At 44.7% G+C, this 19724-nt stretch overlaps 1 long non-coding RNA gene across 1 annotated transcript; it reads left to right on the plus strand.

Moving 5' to 3' along the window:
- Nucleotides 1-3822: 3822 nt before the first annotated feature.
- On the plus strand, nt 3823-6258 carry LOC121354696. Its single transcript, XR_005955321.1, has 2 exons — nt 3823-3867; nt 5491-6258. It is a non-coding gene; the product is annotated as an uncharacterized LOC121354696 (long non-coding RNA).
- The last annotated feature ends 13466 nt before the right edge of the window (nt 6259-19724 follow it).

Here is a 19724-nt window from a genome sequence, read left to right on the forward strand (position 1 = left end):
CTTACTTTCCATCAGAGCTACCCTGTTCCCAGATAAGACTCTTTTCCAGGTGTCCTTTTATGTGCACCTCCCTTAGCCTTTTCTCTTCCATGGCTGAGAAACATTTTCTCAGTGAGGTTGGCCAATTTTAAATCACCCCACTAGAGCTCACAGAATTCACAGAATCACTAGGGTGGGAGAGAATTTTGAGATCATAGAGTCCAACCCATGCCCTAACACATCAACTAAACCATGGCACCAAGGGCCACATCCAGCCTGTTTTTAAACAGGCTGAGGGATGGTGACTCCACCATCTCCCCGGGCAGAAAATTCCAGTACTTTATCACTCTTTCCGTATAAACTTTTTCCTAACACCCAACCTAAATTTCCCTTGGTGCAGCTTAAGATTGTGTTCTCTTGTTCTGCCAGTTGCTGTCTGGAAGAAAAAACAACCCTCACCTGACTACACCCACCTCTCAGGAAGTTGTAGAGTGATAATGTCACCTCTGAGTCTCCTTTTCTCCAGACTAAACACTCCCAGCTACCTCAGTTCTTTTTCATAGGGCTTGTGTTCCAATGTTGTGTAGTCTCCATACTGAGAGGGTTTCTAGAGCTGACTGGATAAAGCCACCAACAACCATAATTCACAGCTGTCCCTGTATTAAGCAGCTGACTGGATCCAATGGCTACCAAAGGTCACTTCCAACTTCCATTACCCACCAGTGCTACAATCCTCCTGGCTCCCTGGACCATTCAAGCTCATCACATAAGGACCAAGACAGGCAAATCCCAGTATTTCCTGAGCCATATTGCCCCTGATGAATCCTGCTATTAATAAAGATGATCAATGTCCCTTGTCCATCCCATTCAGCCTTGTCAGAGCAGTGCTGTCCTGATGAGGATTTCTGAGCACTGACATTGACTCAGTGGGTCTAATGAGCTCCTCCATTATGACTTCTCTCGAACAAAATATGTCTTTATTTGATAAAGTTCATGAAACAGAGGCTGTCACGTTCCACATATCCTTACAAACTTGTCTTCCCACACTTTAAATATCACAAGTGGTGGAAGATTGTGGTGTAAGATGTGCCTTAGCAGGACAGAAGGAGACGCCTGTAGAGCTGGTAATTGAAGGAGGAGAGACACCAAGGCACAACAGGACAATCCATTGAGGTTTAGGCCTGTGCAGTTTGCCTTTTCCATCTGGTTTTGTGGACCCCGTGCCCTGTATCACCCTCTCTGTCACTTGTCACTGCCTCTGAGGTGTTAATGCAAGTCCAGCCACGGCTTCCCTGCCAAAGCACCACACCCTGCTTCTGTCACGCTGCGCTCAAAGCCTGGGGAAGACACACTCCTAGACCCAACATGACCCCCAGTGACCCAGGTCCCAGAGTTCTCTCTAACTTTTCCCTACCTTCTCTTCGTGATAGTGGTTGGACCGCTGCAGACTGTTTCCTCCGAGAGGACATCATAGTGTCTTTCAATACAAATGCAAGCAGAAATTAAAAACCAGTCAAAGAAACAGAGAATGCATCTTCACATCCTGTGTTACTTTTGTGCTAAAAATTCATTTTATGCGAATATAGATTTTCATGAGAATTTAAAGTGACAACATAAAACATTTTATGAAAATACAAACCAGAAATATTTTAAACAATGGACAAAAGGTTGAACATGACAAGGGTTCAGAGTTGATTCTGGGAAGTGTTCTAGCGATGACTTTTTAATGCTGCCCAGAATGCCTGTGAGTTAATTCCAAAACCAGCAGGGAGGAAGCACAACCTCTAGTAGCATGATCCCATAAAGTAAGTTCCTACTGATAAGTGACCAAAAGCAGTTATTTAAAAATGCAGAAATAGAGCTGATTCTACAATTTATTTTTAGTTGAATTCAATTCAGTAACTCATCAGATGGTGTTTCTGGTGCTTGGAAGTGGTCAGGAACCCCAGAGCAGAACAAGTCAGCTCAAAGCACCTTGAAAGACAGTGACCAGAGACAGGATAGGCTCAGTCCTGGGGACACATGCTACGGAATTCCCAGCAGAGGAGTTTATGGGATGCTGTTTTCTGCAAAGCAGAGTTCCAGAAGGAGTCACTGAGAACATAGTGTGGCATCTGGGAGAACCAATAACTTGATGTAGGAAATAATTTGTACCCATCTGGAGAAAAAAATAAAGGAGGATGGGGAAATAAGGAGAAATAATATTGGTGGTCCATGGACAGTAATGGAAAAAATTGATAGAGCAAAAACATTAAAAATGTTTACTTCAGTCTGAATTGGAAAAATGTTTAGGATCATATTTAGCAATACAAGATTGCTGCTTGACATGTTTGTGAAAGAAACACCATGTCTAATCAGATTCAATTAATTTAATTTCAAAACTGAAAGTATAAAGCACTATTTAAAATAAAATGGCATTAAATGCAAAATAGATATCTGCAAATATCTATGTTTCTTTTGCCATGCTTCTGCTTTAAAATTCTGACTTTGAAGCTGGTTTTACACCATGCCAGAAGGTCTTGATTTACATCCTGTTTCTGGGTTCAACACTGTGACCTTCTTTCTGCTTTTGAGACAACAATATTGATGGTTTTGATTATTATCTATGATAGTACCATGCCCATCCATTACTGTGCATAAATATATGCATGAATACATATGTCACAGAATCAGAGAATGGTTTGGGCTGCAAGGGACCCTAAAGAACCCTTGGAGGGATGGGGCATCCACACCTTCAGAGGGCTGAACACGAGCCATCAGTGTTCCCAGGTGGCCAGGAAGGCCAATGGCACCTGGCCGGGATCAGCAGTGGTGTGGCCAGCAGGAGCAGGGCAGGGATTGTCCCCCTGTACTCAGCACTGGTGGGGCCACACCTCGAGTGCTGTGTTCATTTGTGCCCCTCACTGCAGAAAGACATGGAGGGGCTGGAGTGAGTCCAGAGAAGGGCAGCCAGGCTGGTGAAGGGTCTGGAGCACAGGTCTGATGAGGAAGAGCTGAGGGAGCTGGGGGTGTTTATCCTGGGGAAAAGGAGGCTCAGGGCAGATATATTTACTTTTGACGGTACCTGAGAGGAGCTTGTGCTAGGTGGGGGTTTAGCCCTTGTCCCAGGCACGGGAGGGACAAGGGGAAATGGCTTTCCGTTGTGTATGGAGAGGTCAAGGCTGGATATTAGGAAACATTTCTTCATTGAAACATTGTTAAAATTTGTAATGGGCTGCCCAGGGAAGTGGTAGGGTCACCATTCCTGAAAATATACAAAACACAAGTAGAAATGGTCCTTTGCAATATGGTTTAATGGGCATGGTGGCATTCAGTCAAAGGTTAGATATTGGAGGTCTTTTCCAACGTATAATAATACTGTGATCCTAAGGACAAAAGGCAAATGAAAAAAGAAAAAAAACTACTTAAATGTCCTCTCTGCTGCCTGGATATTTCCCAAAAAAACCTCTTAGAAAGACTAAGGCTGTGTATTCAATATTCTTCCCAGAAAAGCAAAGCTGTAACCTCCAACAGGCAGAAACAACCTACACCACATGCGTCACAAAATACTTTGATACATTTTTATTACTGTAATTCGATTTTCTTCTGGAGGAGAAGGACAAGCAAGACCTGAACTTCCCCTGTTTCATCAAGTCACTCATGCTTCAATGGACTTTTGAAGAAGAGGAAGAAGGTATCTGGTTGTAGGACAATAGAAAGCAAAATATAATGGATAATGAGTTTTGATCCCGGGGGTAATATTGGACACTTTCAGTTCCGTTGACTGGGGTGCTTTGTGAGACTTCTGTGCAAGTATAAATACAGGGAGATGAGAGACCCTTCCCAAACTGCAGCTCTGCACTGGAGGAATTGCCCTCAGCTCTCCCCAGCCCTGCAGCTGACAGCAAGGTAAGAGGCACCCTGTGCCCAGGAGGGCTGGAAGGGTTTCTTGGGCAGCTGCTGTGAAATGCAGGCCAAGGGAAGGAGGCTTTAGTGTTGGGCTGAGAGCTGCAGCAGAGCCGTGAGGGTCTGCTGTGTGTGTGTGCAGAGCCTGAACCCATCTCAGCTGTGTTCATTTGTGCCCCTCACTGCAGAAAGACATGGAGGGGCTGGAGTGAGTCCAGAGAAGGGCAGCCAGGCTGGTGAAGGGTCTGGAGCACAGGTCTGATGAGGAAGAGCTGAGGGAGCTGGGGGTGTTTATCCTGGGGAAAAGGAGGCTCAGGGCAGATATATTTACTTTTGACGGTACCTGAGAGGAGCTTGTGCTAGGTGGGGGTTTAGCCCTTGTCCCAGGCACGGGAGGGACAAGGGGAAATGGCCTTCCGTTGTGTATGGAGAGGTCAAGGCTGGATATTAGGAAACATTTCTTCATTGAAACATTGTTAAAATTTGTAATGGGCTGCCCAGGGAAGTGGTAGGGTCACCATTCCTGAAAATATACAAAACACAAGTAGAAATGGTCCTTTGCAATATGGTTTAATGGGCATGGTGGCATTCAGTCAAAGGTTAGGTCTTGGAGGTCTTTTCCAACGTATAATAATACTGTGATCCTAAGGACAAAAGGCAAATGAAAAAAGAAAAAAAACTACTTAAATGTCCTCTCTGCTGCCTGGATATTTCCCAAAAAAACCTCTTAGAAAGACTAAGGCTGTGTATTCAATATTCTTCCCAGAAAAGCAAAGCTGTAACCTCCAACAGGCAGAAACAACCTACACCACATGCGTCACAAAATACTTTGATACATTTTTATTACTGTAATTCGATTTTCTTCTGGAGGAGAAGGACAAGCAAGACCTGAACTTCCCCTGTTTCATCAAGTCACTCATGCTTCAATGGACTTTTGAAGAAGAGGAAGAAGGTATCTGGTTGTAGGACAATAGAAAGCAAAATATAATGGATAATGAGTTTTGATCCCGGGGGTAATATTGGACACTTTCAGTTCCGTTGACTGGGGTGCTTTGTGAGACTTCTGTGCAAGTATAAATACAGGGAGATGAGAGACCCTTCCCAAACTGCAGCTCTGCACTGGAGGAATTGCCCTCAGCTCTCCCCAGCCCTGCAGCTGACAGCAAGGTAAGAGGCACCCTGTGCCCAGGAGGGCTGGAAGGGTTTCTTGGGCAGCTGCTGTGAAATGCAGGCCAAGGGAAGGAGGCTTTAGTGTTGGGCTGAGAGCTGCAGCAGAGCCGTGAGGGTCTGCTGTGTGTGTGTGCAGAGCCTGAACCCATCTCAGGGCATGAGGAGATGGATGGCTGCTGCAGGAAAACAAACCTCACCAAGGGAGAGGGTGGAGGGGGCCAGTCATACACAGTTGTGGGAGATGAATGTGTCAGTCTTTTACAACTTAATCTTGGGTATGCACCTCAACCAACACATACGTGTCATGACCTCACTCTTTTCCAGTTACCTCTATGTTTATTCTTTGTTCAAAATGTTTTATTTTTCCTTTTCCCCTTCTGGTTGTCCATCATTTTGTTTCAAGGTCCAAAAGGCTTCTTACAAGCATTGCTTGTTTTCTGTCTTCCTTTTGTGCAGGCTGTCATCCAGCCCTTAGAGGAAGAAATTCAAACTCTAGAATTCCTTCTGAGATGGGAAGAATCATCCTTTATGAGCGTGCTAATTTCCAGGGTTTGTCCAAAGAATTCACCTCTGATATTGCCAATTTAAGAGATGCAGACTGGAATGATCTTGCCTCCTCGGCAAAAGTAATTGGCCAGCCTTGGGTGCTCTATGAGCATTCAAACTACAGAGGCCAGTTTCTGGTACTTGAGGAGGGAGACCATAGCTTTTTTAGTTCAAAGATTAATAACAAGGTCAGTTCTCTGCAGATGATCACTGACGATCTGAGCAATCCTGAGATCACTCTCTATGAGCATTCCAACTATCAAGGGAAGAGCAGGGTAGTACGAGAAGCAACCAACCTGGCTGCAGGACACGACAATGACATCATGTCTTCCCACAAAGTCCAGAGAGGTGCCTGGCTGCTGTGTGAGCACAGTGATGGAAGTGGAATTCAATACATTGCTCGAGAACATGAAAACCTTCCAAATTACAAGGCAATCAATTTCAACGACAAGCTTTCCTTCCTGCGTCCCCTTCGCCCTGGCCGCTCTTATTAGAATGCAAATCCTCCAAAGCTAAGGAAGATGCAGCACCAGCAAGAAATTTAAGACCTAGATCTCTGCCTCTGCTTTTGTCACATTCTTTGTGATTTGTTTTAAAATGCCTCTGCGATACCATGGCTTCTGCTACTGTCTCTAATCCATTTTGTGTTGGTACCATTAAAGAAACTCTTGCAAGCAACAGTGGGTCTGTTTTATGTACTGTTTAGTGTAGATAAATATTGCCCTTTCATCATGTTTCTGTGTATCCAGAGAATGTTTTATGCATTTTGAGACTTTTTCATGGATATCTCCTGTAAGATTTTATCTCCTTCCAGTTTCACTGTTGAGTAAAAGTGGGTTCAGGCTTAACTCAACCAGTGCTAAAGTCTTGGTGAGCATATTGATAATTGCACTGATCCTGGCCAAACTCTCACCTGCAGCCTGTACCTAAATATCACATATTTGATTGTAGCTCAAGGCATTGATCATACTGTTGATACAGCCTTTTACTGCCCAAATTGCATTATCAAACAGACTGTTCTCATAAATTTGAATTGACTGAATGCTTGGTCCCAATGGTAAAACTTGTATTATTTTTTTAAACAGCTGCCTCACTTTCAGTTAAGTTATTGATGCCCCCTTTAATTTTTTCTTGTTTTTTTTGTCATAGTATTCCTCCACCTTATGCTGCTGTGTTTTCTTGGCAGTACCTTATTTGACCTTTGAATTCAACAGAGCAATACTGTGGCAAAACTTAAATGCAATTCTCTATCCTGGTAAATCAAATCTCAAAAACTGCAAAGCATATTGCTGACAAAAGCAGTAAGGAGAGACTTTCTTTCAGAGGTCTGTAGAGGTCATCGGGACAATAAATGTGACACGGCCAAATGTGCGCAGCTGCAGCAGATTATTCCTATGAGGAATTCCCCTCCTTGGAGCAAACTTGCCGTTGTCATTTGTGTGGTCCCAAAGCCCTATTCCTGTTCACACAGTCCCACGGATTGTCAGAGTGCAGTTTGCCCAGGTAAACACCATCAGCCCAGAGCGGAGCACAGACTCATCACGGGTCCCCCAGGCCCTGGCCTGTTTGTGCTCTCTGTGCCCCAGAGACAAGCGCACTCTAACTACACCTGGTGCTGCGAGGCACCTTCCCAGGGCAATGTCACCTGGGGGGATGTCATGGCTTGACACTGGCCGAACGCCAGGCACACATGAAAGCCACTCGCTCAACCTCCCCTGCTACAGCTGGACAGAGGAAAGAGAAATGTAACAAAGGGTTCATTAGCTGAGATAAGGAACAGGAGGAAACACTCCGAGGGCAAAACAGGCTCAACTTCGAGGTACAAAGCGAGTTTATTACTAACAGCATCAGAGCAGGATAATGAGAAGTAAAATAAGCCCTCAAAACCACCTTTTTCCCCCCAGCCCCTCCATCCTGGTGACAGCTCAGGGAGACGGGGGGTGAGGGTTTTGGTCAGTTCATCACCCAGGGTTTTCTTTCCCTGCACAGGGAGACAGGTTGTTTCCCTGTGAGTCCATGCGGTCCCTCCCACAGGAGAAAATTCGCTGTGAACTTCTCCAGCGTGGTTCCAATCTCATGAGCAGCAGTCCTCCCAAAACTGCTGCAGCATGGGTCACTCTTCCTTGGGGTGCAGTCCTCCAAGGACAGGCTGCTCTGGCCTGGAAGCAGGGGGCCTTTCCCTCCACCAAGCCACCCACTGGATCACAGCCTCCTCCAGGCATCTACCCGCTCTGGCATGGGCACCTCCCCCATGGGCTGCAGGTGGATCTCTGCATTCCCCATGGATCCCCAAGGGCTGCAGGGGCACAGCTGCCTCACCATGATCTCACCACAGCCTGCAGAGGAATCTCAGTGCCTGGAGCATTTCCTCCCCTGCTTCTCCACTGACCTTGGTGTTCCCATGTTGTTTCCCTCACATGTTCTCACCTGCTCCTCTTCTCCATCTGGAATGAAAACTGTGCCCCCACCTTTGTTTTGGTTTCTTCTTAAATACATTATCACGGAGGTGCTACCATCATCTCTAATTGGTCCAGCTTTGGCCAGCAGCATGTCCATATTCACAGCCATCAGGGACTGGCTCTGCTGGACATGGTGGAAGCTTCCAGCAGCTTCTCACAGAAGCCACCTCTGTGGCCCCCCTCACTACCAAAAACCAGGCCATGAAAAACCAACACAGGGGAATAAACTTATTGATTTAGGACAGTTCCCAGTGCAGTGACACCCAGGCTCAAGGAGAATGCAGCTTGAGGTGTCCTTAGCAGCAGCACAAGATGGAATGAGGTGTTCATGTGCACTTCCAGACCTCACAAATCTGACAGAGTGACAAACAAGGCAGAAAAACCCAGTCAAATGTCTTTGAAAAGGCTGGGAACATATTGTCTATTGGTATCAGTCAAGCCAGAGACTACCAGCCAGGCTCTTCCCCACAGGAAATCACAGCAAATGTATATACCAGAGGAAAATCTTTAGCATGTTTAAGAGATGACCAGTGACAGCAAGGCAGGTGTCTACTTGTCACTTCATGCTCCCCCTCTTCCTGTGCTCACTCAGGAACCAAGGCAGGAGATAGTAACAGAGTTAGTGACCACCAAGTGTACACAGCAGGCGATGAGAATCGTACTGGGAATCCTGTGCTTGGCATGTCTTCTCTTGGAAATGCCCATGGCACATCAGATGGACTCACATCCTTGCAAACATCTCCAACACCAACTTCCAGGAGGTGTGAGTGACAGGAACACACTGGAAAAATCACTGTTGCCTGGGGAAAAGTGCTGATTGTTGAACATGGGAAGAAAAAGTGCTGCCTTAGGAGATCAAGATGACTGCGGAAGACAAATGCAAGGGTACCTTGGTTAAATGAGCGTGTAACCAATAGAATAATAGACTCACAGAATGGTTTGGGTTGGAAGAACCTTTAAGGATCCTCTAGTCCACGGGCATGAATACCTTTCACTAAATAATGTTGCCCATTGCCCCGTCCAACATTCTCTTGAATACTTCCAAGGAAAGGGCATCCACAGCGTCTCTGGGCAACATATTCCAGGGTTTCACCCCCTCACAGTAAATAATTTCTTACTCATATCTAATCTAAACCTGCCATCTTTCAGTTTAAAGCCATTACACCTTGTGCCATCATTGCATGTCCTTTTAAAAAGTCCTTCTTCAGCTTTCTTGTAGTCCCTCTATGTACTGGAAATTGCTGTAAGGTCTCCCCAAAGCTGCCTCTTCTCCAGGCTGAACAGCCCCAGCTGTCTTCGCTTATTTTTGTGGTGGAGGTGCTCCAACTCTATGACCATCTTCATGGCCTCCTCTGGACCCTCTCCAACAGGTCCATGTTCTTGTGTTGGGGGTCCCAGAGCTGGATGCAGCACTCCACCCCACATGGGATTTAACCAGAGTAGAAGAGAGGAGCAGAATCTCCCTTGCCCTGCTGGCCATGTTGCTTGTGATGCAGCCCAGGACACGTTTGACATTCTGGGCTGTGAGTCCTCACGGCCAACTCACATTGAGCTTCTTGTCAGCCAAGCCCCCAGGTCCTTCCCTGCACGGCTGCTCTCAGTCCATTTTTTGCCCAGCCTGTGTTTGTGCTTGGGATTGTCCCAACTCACAGGCTAATGATGCACTTGGCCTTCTTGAACTTCATGAGGTACACATGGGGTCACCACTCCAGCCTGGCAAGACCCCTCTGGATGGCATCCCTTCCCTGCAGCATCTTGACAGCACCAGAGATCTGGTGTCATCAGGAAAGCAACTGAGGGTGCACCCAATCCCACTGTCCACGTTGCCAACAAAGATGTTAAACAGTCCAGTCCCAATACTGGCCCCTGAAGAATGCTGCTTATCACTGGTCTCTATTTGGACATTGAGTCATTGACCCTAACTCTTTGAGTGTGACCATCCGGCCAGATCCTTATCCATTGGAGCCCATCCACCAAGTTCATGTCTCTCCAGTTTAGAGAAGGATGTCAGGCTGTACAGCTTCAAATGCTTTCCATAGGCAAAGTAGATAATGTCAAACACTCTTCCCCTATCCCCAATGCTGCAACCCTGTAGACATATTATGTATGTAGACATATTTTTTGTTGATGCAGACTTATTTTTTGTTGATATAGACATATTTATTTATAAATATAGCATTTTCATTTTACTCTGGAAATAGCTTACCATAAAAGGGATAACTTTAAGGCAAACAATCTACAGCTAGTACAAGGCACATTCACCTTTATTTAACACTGAAAGTTCCTTACCTCACAAATTTTCCTGGCCCCTGTTTCATGCTGGTCTAATCATCCATAATATATTTTCCATAGCTTGTTGAAATAAATACATTTTATTTTCAGCAGGCAGTCTTGTGGTGTGGCAGGTGAGCCTTTCCAAACCCTTGAAATCCCATTTTTTTAAATGAGAAAAGTGGGAAAGCGGCTCTCCTTACACAGCCTGGGGAGTTGCAGGGCAGAGCACAGCGGATGGGATCCAGGTAGGAACCTTTAAGGATCCTCTAGTCCATGGGCATGAATACCTTTCACTAAATAATGTTGCCCATTGCCGCATCCAACATTGTCTTGAATACTTCCAAGGAAAGGGCATCCACAGCTTCTCTGGGCAACATATTCCAGTGTTTCACCCCCTCACAGTAAATAATTTCTTACTCATATCTAATCTAAACCTGCCATCTTTCAGTTTAAAGCCATTACACCTTGTGCCATCATTGCATGTCCTTTTAAAAAGTCCTTCTTCAGCTTTCTTGTAGTCCCTTTATGTACTGGAAATTGCTGTAAGGTCTCCCCAAAGCTGCCTCTTCTCCAGGCTGAACAGCCCCAGCTGTCTTCGCTTATTTTTGTGGTGGAGGTGCTCCAACTCTCTGACCATCTTCATGGCCTCCTCTGGACCCTCTCCAACAGGTCCATGTTCTTGTGTTGGGGGTCCCAGAGTTGGATGCAGCACTCCACCCCACATGGGATTTAACCAGAGTAGAACAGAGGGGCAGAATCTCCCTTGCCCTGCTGGCCATGTTGCTTGTGATGCAGCCCAGGACACGTTTGGCATTCTGGGCTGTGAGTCCTCACGGCCAACTCACATTGAGCTTCTTGTCAGCCAAGCCCCCAGGTCCTTCCCTGCACGGCTGCTCTCAGTCCATTTTTTGCCCAGCCTGTGTTTGTGCTTGGGATTGTCCCAACTCACAGGCTGATGTTGCACTTGGCCTTCTTGAACTTCATGAGGTACACATGGGGTCACCACTCCAGCCTGGCAAGACCCCTCTGGATGGCATCCCTTCCCTGCAGCATCTTGACAGCACCAGAGATCTGGTGTCATCAGGAAAGCAACTGAGGGTGCACCCAATCCCACTGTCCACGTTGCCAACAAAGATGTTAAACAGTCCAGTCCCAATACTGGCCCCTGAAGAATGCTGCTTATCACTGGTCTCTATTTGGACATTGAGTCATTGACCCTAACTCTTTGAGTGTGACCATCCGGCCAGATCCTTATCCATTGGAGCCCATCCACCAAGTTCATGTCTCTCCAGTTTAGAGAAGGATGTCAGGCTGTACAGCTTCAAATGCTTTCCATAGGCAAAGTAGATAATGTCAAACACTCTTCCCCTATCCCCAATGCTGCAACCCTGTAGACATATTATGTATGTAGACATATTTTTTGTTGATGCAGACTTATTTTTTGTTGATATAGACATATTTATTTATAAATATAGCATTTTCATTTTACTCTGGAAATAGCTTACCATAAAAGGGATAACTTTAAGGCAAACAATCTACAGCTAGTACAAGGCACATTCACCTTTATTTAACACTGAAAGTTCCTTACCTCACAAATTTTCCTGGCCCCTGTTTCATGCTGGTCTAATCATCCATAATATATTTTCCATAGCTTGTTGAAATAAATACATTTTATTTTCAGCAGGCAGTCTTGTGGTGTGGCAGGTGAGCCTTTCCAAACCCTTGAAATCCCATTTTTTTAAATGAGAAAAGTGGGAAAGCGGCTCTCCTTACACAGCCTGGGGAGTTGCAGGGCAGAGCACAGCGGATGGGATCCAGGTAGGAGCCCCCCTACCCTGGACACCCACTGGTACAGTCATTTGGCTGGAGGAGGTTCTGCTTCTCTAGTGCTGCTAGTTTTAATGTCTCCTGATCTTACCTGGAACTCTCATCCAGATTTTTTGTACTTGTCAGTACTACTTCATCTGGTCATGTCTGGATCCCTTGGAAAACTTGCTTAGGTCAAGCCTGAAAATAGCAGGGAGCTCTGCAGAGTCTGAACTTTGGGGGCTGGAACTGTTTGGAACTGTAGATGATTTTTAAGATCCCTTTCAACTCAAACCGTTCTGTGATTCTATAAGCCAGGGTGGGGAAAATGTCCTTCAGTGTTGCTTGAGCTCTGCTGCCATCCTCTGGAGAGGAACAGGGTGCCGCTCTAGTGAGCTGATCCTAAATGGCCTTCCTCTGTATGGTTGGGTGGGTTTGCTGCTAGTAACAAAACTTGGCCTTAATTTGGGCCATGAGGAGGGAAAGGGACACTGTAGTATGGTGGCTCTGACTGGAAAGATGTGGGCAACAAGGCTGGGACCAGTGTGCCTGAGGAATTGGTTGACATCGTGCAACAGCCTTGTGCCTTTGGCCCTGGGGCAGCAGTGCCAGCAGCTAGAGGGTTTTAGAGAAAGAGGAAAGACTTTAAAACTAGAAACGCCTTTTACTCATAGTCCTTGCAAGAGAAGTTGAAATGCAAACTAAACACATCAAGAATATAGTTATATGCATGGGTGATGTAATTAATCCTTAGCTGGACTATTACTTGCAGAATACAGTGGCCATTATGAGATGATTGTGGTCACGATAGCCTGAATATCTGCTTCCTAGAAAAATAAAATATAGCAATCACTAACATCATGGTTTTGGTGTGTTTTTTTTTTTTACTGTGCTCCTGGATAGCCTAAAAAGGATGGGAAGGAGAGGGAATGGTAGGGTCTTTATCACTTAGATTTTTTTTTAATCCATCCTTGCAGTCTCTGAAGAAAACTGCTATACTTGCCTGGAATTTAATCAGGACACTAGATTGCACTGTCATTACAATTAACAAGTTGTCAAGGACTGAGACTAAGCAAAGATGACATGGTCTGAACTTCAGTCTATCATTGGACAGGGCTCTCACCTGACAGTGAATGAATATGACAGGAATATAAAGAATTGGCGATGGAAATAGCTCCCAGTCAAACTGGGAAGGGAAGCACGTTAAGGTGCCCTCTGTGTGAGAAGCCAGAGCTGTAAGCACAAGTGTTCATTTAGTATTTATCAGTTGTTCATGGATGTCCATGTCATCAAGTGGGTGGTGCATTGTTCAGAAATTCTGCTTCAAGTGGGACTATCCTCCATACCACATCAGGTCACTCTGACTGGCCAAGTGCTGAAAATATTGATGAAGAAGTCACCATCTCACACCTGGTCTGGTGCTGCACTGACTCCTAGTGAAAAAGTTCCTCTCAATGCCGTGTCCAAACCTCCCAAATCACAGCTTGTGTCAGGACAGTTATGAAGATGGATGAAGATGTGCAAACACCAAAAAAGGTGAGATTGTTGAGTGACATGTACTTACTGAGATTATAGTGACATGTACTTACTGAGATTATGGTGAGCACAGTTGGTGCAAGCCTGTGTGTAAACACTGACTTTGTGTCATTGGATTGTCCACATCACAGTAATGCATTATTTTAGTTAAGGACTTCCTACAGTACTAATTACTAAGTAGATGTAGCTTTTTGGCTCCTCCTAAGAGAGGTACAAAGTGTAAAAAAGCTATCTCCTTCAGCAGCTCGGGGAAACAGGAGTACCCTGAGGTTTTTCATGTTCCTAACTGATGTAACTGTGCTCTAAGCATCAGGAAAGTCAAGGCACAGCTGGAGCTTAATTTAGAAAGAATAACAATAAGTACTTTCATAAGTACATTAACCAGAGAAGGAAGATTAAACAAAATGTCATATCACACCCACCCCCCTGGAGAAGGTTGAGGTACTCAACAATTTATTTTTTTTTTTGCCTCAGTTCCCTCTTCCCACATCTCCAAAGCTTCTGAAACTCAAAACAGGTACTGGGGAATGAAGTCTCTCCCATCATCAGAAAAGATCAGGGTAAAGACCAACTGAGGAACCTGGAAGTGGTATGGCTGAGAAGGAATTGGGAATACTGGTGGATGAAAGGCTGCTCATGAGTTGACAATGAGCACTTGCAGCCCAGAAAGCCAACTGTGTCCTGGGCTGCATCCAAAGCAGTGTGGCCAGCAGGTCATGGGGGTGATTCTGCCCCTCTACTTGGCTCGAGAGAGACTCCACATGGAGTTCTGTGTCCAGCTCTGGAGTCCAGCACAGGAAAAATATGGACCTGTTGCAACAAGTCCAGAGGAGGGCCACAAAAATGGTTAGAGGTCTGGAACACTTCTGCTGTGAAGAAAATCTGAGGGATTTGTGGTGGTTCTGCCTGGAGGAGCGAAGACTCTGGAGAAATCTTATTGGGACATTTCAATATATTAAAAGGGTTTATAAGAAAGAAAGAGACACTTTTATAATGATCTGTAGTGTCAGGAAAAGGAGCAGTGTTTTCATACAGAAAGAGAATACATTTAGATGGGATATACAGAACACATAAGATGCCTTTTACAGTGGAGGTAGTGAAGCATGGGACCATATTGCCCAGAGAAGTTGTGGATGCCCCATCCTTGGAAATGTTCAAGCCCATTTTCAACAGAGCTCTGAGCAACCTGCTTCAGTGGAAGAGGTCCCTGACTATGGCAGAGGGTTAGAACTAGATGATCTTTAAACCTCCCTTCCAATCCAAACTATCCTCTGTGATTCAGTGTTCAGAACTCACCTGGACAAGGCCTTAAGGAACTTCACCTAACTAGAGTTAGCCCTGTTGTCAGCAGGATATTGGGCTAGAGGCCTTCAGTGGTTGCTCCTTATGTTTTTCTGTAAATATGTTCTTTTTTCCCTTTTGTGAAAGGAATTTTTCATTGCTTTTTACATGGCAAAATATAATAATGTCCTGCAAAAACTCCAAGAAAAAGAGAACTGAGATAACATCTGCTGATCTGTAGGATTTGTAGGGTTTTAACACACAGGATGGTCTTCCAAGAAAGCCCATGGTGGTTCCTACAAGCAGCTAGGAACCAAAGTGTAAAAATATATCATAGAAGAAGGACAGAAAGAGGAAAGAACAGTAAAATTACACAAGCTCTTTTTTTCTGTGGGGCAACACCAGTTCCAGAGTTCTGTTTTGGCCAAGTCACTTTTCGAGTGCCGTGTGTAGGGATAGCTCAGGATGAATGGAGCTCAGCCCCAGGAGCTCCTCCTGCTCAGCTGCTGGAGCCCAGGCTGCAGGCTCTCTGTCCAGGGCTGCTCTTCCCAGTGCCACTGCCCAGGCTGCAGGGACAGCCCGTGCCAGGGTTGGCTGTGTGAGCCAGGGACAGGCACGCACCTGGGCACGGAAAGGACACGGGCACGGCCACGGCAGCGCTGGCACACACCGGGGGCTGCCCTCAGCCACCCCACACTGACACCACCAGCACTCCCATAAAACAAGGAGACACAGCCAAGTTCTCCATCTGAATGCAATGTAATTACAGCACTGTAGGGACATCAAGGACAATGTACGTGTATTCTGCAGTGGTGGCTGAGATACTTACCAGTTCTATTGCCACCCTCAGTTTGTCTTTACGTTTTACTGGGGAGAAAAAGCTGGCGTTTACAGTTTAAGTAAGATATTCTTTCAAAGCCATTCCTGAACTGAAGTGAATCTCTAAAAACTTCAGCGTAACAGAGGAGACTGTTACTGGGTAGAGGTGTAAATGCTGGCCTAACGTTGTCAGTGCATCAAACATCACAGACAGAGTTGACTACAAGGAAATATTTCTGGTTTTGTCTTATTATCTGAATTTTCAGACTTTTGTTTTCTTCCTCAGTGTAGTGGAAAGTGCTTTTAGCCCACTTATTGCCTGGATGTCAGCACATCATCCAGACTATTGACCTTCCACTGCAACAGGGTTGTCAAAATTCATGTTTTTCCAGCTTTTCTCCTCTAAAGAAATACTTCATGAGATAAGTAGAAGGCTTGGTCTGCTCCCACATTTGACTAGGGCCTAATGTTGCAGGACTATGAAAAACCTTTATTACCTGTGACTTCACTTTTTTCAGGGTGGCCTTGTTACCTTTTTCTGTCCTGCCATGTGCAACTAATTAACAAGCAGAGCTATATTTTCCATCTTGCACTGCACCTGTCATACAGGCATTTCCATAGCTCCACAGTCCTCAACTTTTGTGTACAAAGCGGATATTATTAAGTCTAATATGAATGCTTAAAAAGAAAAATCTGTAGGAAGGTTGTTGTCTGGGAAAGCAACTGCACTTCTGGGAATAGCCATAGAGCTTCCAAAATGAGATTGTGGTTTCTCCAAGCCATAGTAGTGATTTGAAAAATATGGGTATTTTTTCTCTATCTTAGGTAAAACCTGGGTAAAGCCTTAGTTTGAGCATCTTGAAAAAAAATTTAATTCTTAGATACAACAATATACATTACTTAATTCCAATTAAGTTGTTGTTCTGATTTTAGTGTCCATTGGTGTTGAGAAACACATATAAAGATTATTATCTCAGTGACCTAACCTATGCAACATTAACATTGTTCCAAATTTTGGGCAGCACAAGGCTCCTCTTTGCCATCAAAGCCTAGAACAAATAAAATCAGCTTTTAAGAACATGTAAATATTGAAGAGTTTCGTTGGATATTTCCAGCTGGCATTTAAACATTGAAGAATTTTCATATCTGCAGCCCATTTGAACTGTCTGCTCTGAAGATGCAACCTCTGTGAAGTTACATCTAGTAACCTCTGTGAAGCTACTCTATGCTGTGCTAAGAGGCTTTTTCCAACATTCTCTTGATGCACTAATCTTGTTTTTCCTCCTTCCTGTCCTGTTTCCCTTCGCTCCCATACTTCCAGTCCCAAATACCAGAGGTTTATTACAGCTCCATTAAACCAACAGTAATGGTCAGTAGCTGTAAATCACATCTCAGGGGATTCTGGTTAGAAATTCAGAAAATTTTTCCCCAACAGGCAGCTCAGTAGTGGAACTGACATGTGGAGGGGTGAAGGAGTCTCCAGCCTTGGAGGCTCCCAGGACTCCATAAGAAAAATCCATTATGATGGGATGCAGTGCCAGTGATACTCCAGCTCTGAGCAGGAGGCTGGGTGTTCCAGGCTGGTTTCTTATGTTTCTGTGAGTCAGACTTTGGTAGCACTGGAGAATATTATGGAATCACATCCACTTGATGCAGTTTCATTATATTTCCCATTCATCAGCCTGAAAGAACTACTGAGTACTTAGCTTGGTTTGTTGCTCAGGCTGTCACAGGGTCTTCAGCCTGTGTTCCCTAATCAGGGAAAATTAGGTTTTGCTAATAAAAGAAAGTTGCTAAAACTGAATATGGAGGAAGCTCTTCTCAGTGTCTGAATATAAAGGAAAAAGCATAAATATGCAGATCAGCTAGCATGTGCTCTAACAAGCAGCTTATTTCAGAATAAAAGCCTTTGCACCAAATAGATCCATGAGACTGGAAATCATTAGGGGCACCGAGGTATCAGGCTTCACAACAGCCATCCAAGACCCAGATCTATTGTAGTGGTCAACCAACATGTAAATATGAGTGTGGTCTCTTGATAACTGTAGGCCTGGCCACAGTTCCCCAGCCCAGGGCAGGGTTCAGGACTCTGACAGCTGAAGGGCATTTGCCAGCAATAAAACGCAAGGTGCCACGCTAGAATAGAATAGAATCGAATAGAATAGAATAGAACAGAATATCCTGAGTTGGAAAGGACCCCACAAGGATCAAGTGCAACTCCTGGGATTTCCAGAGACCTCAGTCAAGCATGAGTCCTCTCTTACTGCCACATCTTCACTGAGACTCACAGAAGTAGATAAGGGCCTGTTTTTTGTCCTTTGTGACCTACTGTCCTCTTCTTTCTCTTGTTCCTCCAAGCAGTTCATGATTCTGTTGTGCCATGTGATGCTTCCTTTCAGATAAGGGCTTTGGTCACCCAAGAAGCACAATGAAAATATTAAATATATGACATATCTATAGACAGGGGTCCTTGCAGGCTGGTAAGTCTTTCCCCTATCTCTAGCAGGTCCTCATGCAGAAAAGCTGTTTGAAGTCTTTCTCTCTTGCATCCACTTGTCTTGAAACTATTTCCTGTAATTCTGTGTTCCTGGACATCTGGACTAGTAACATTTTACTGCATCTCATCCTGTATTCTACAGTGGTGATGCAATGCTGGGCTTTGTACCAAGAATAGTTTGCTGAATTCTCACTGAGATGTTTCAGCTTTTGCTCTTATGTTATGTAAGAATTTAGAGATGTTGTGAACACAAGAGAAAAAATAATAGAAGTAGATATTGTGTGAGACATTGTGTGAGACAATAAGTGGAAATGATGCTAAAGAATGCTGAAGGCAACAGCTGGATGGCTCTTTGACTGAGCACCTGCTCCCCTGCCATCCAGTCCAGCAAGCCGCTGTATATATGTTTTCTAAAACATAGATTCTTTCTACAGTTAGGGACAGATTGCTCTTTTCTTTCACGTCCACTGACTTTCTTGAAACACAGCTTGAAACAAACTTGAGAGTTCAGTGCTAGAATGGATCCTACATCCCATCTGCAGTCTCTGACCACACATATTGACTGTCTACCACAGTTCTTCTGTCTAAACAAGCTCCAGTTCATCTGGAGTTTGTATATTTAGTCTGGGATGCTGGTTTCCAGAGTTTATTTTCTTAAATAAGCTTCTTCAGAAAAACACGTTGGCCTAATAGTTATTTACCTCACTATTCTGAAAATGAGCTTTGGGCTTCTAAGTGACACGGATGAAAAATGTTATTCTAGATGACCAAACATGGGATGGGAGGAGGAGGATGAAATGAGTAGTAGCTGAGTACATTGGGGATGAAGTGTGTGCAGCATCAGCTTGGGATGGTGTCTCCTGTGGAGAGCTTCATAAGACAATGAGTTTTTCTGGCTTTTCTCCCAATGGCTGCAGTTGCATCAGAACAAATTAAGCAAAAACAAATGATGTCCCCAGGTGGAGTGTCTCAGCCACTGTCACCCCAAGGAAGAGCTCAGGTGAGACAATGCCTCATTTACCATTGCATAGGGAACAATAAATACCTGATTTTTGGAAGTCAACACCAGTGATTCTCAGCAAGGCCCCAGAGTGCTGTCATCCCTGCCCCAAGAAGGGCTGAACACTGCTGAGCTCCTTCAGAGACCATGAGAGTTGCAGCTACTCTGTTTCTTTCCAGATGAGCCCTTCAGGCTGAAGGTAGTTAAAACCCAAACTTTTAATTGGATCCACAGAGACATCCACAAAGTTGTCCAGCTTAATCTGAAAATAACTTCAGATACAAGAAGAAAAGTTAGACATGTGTTCAGAATATCAGTCTTTCTTACGACCCTCACCTTCTTTCTTTTCTTAACTACTGGAGTTCTAGTAAATCTTTTCCAGGGCCTGTAGCCCTAATTTTCAGTTTGTCTGTCTTTTTCATTTTCACTTGCTGTTCTCAGGTAAAATATTTTCATCCTTTTATTCATGAAT

The sequence above is a fragment of the Pyrgilauda ruficollis genome, unplaced genomic scaffold (assembly GCF_017590135.1).
Source record: "Pyrgilauda ruficollis isolate IOZ18807 unplaced genomic scaffold, ASM1759013v1 scaffold235, whole genome shotgun sequence".
Taxonomy (NCBI): Eukaryota; Metazoa; Chordata; class Aves; order Passeriformes; family Passeridae; genus Pyrgilauda; species Pyrgilauda ruficollis.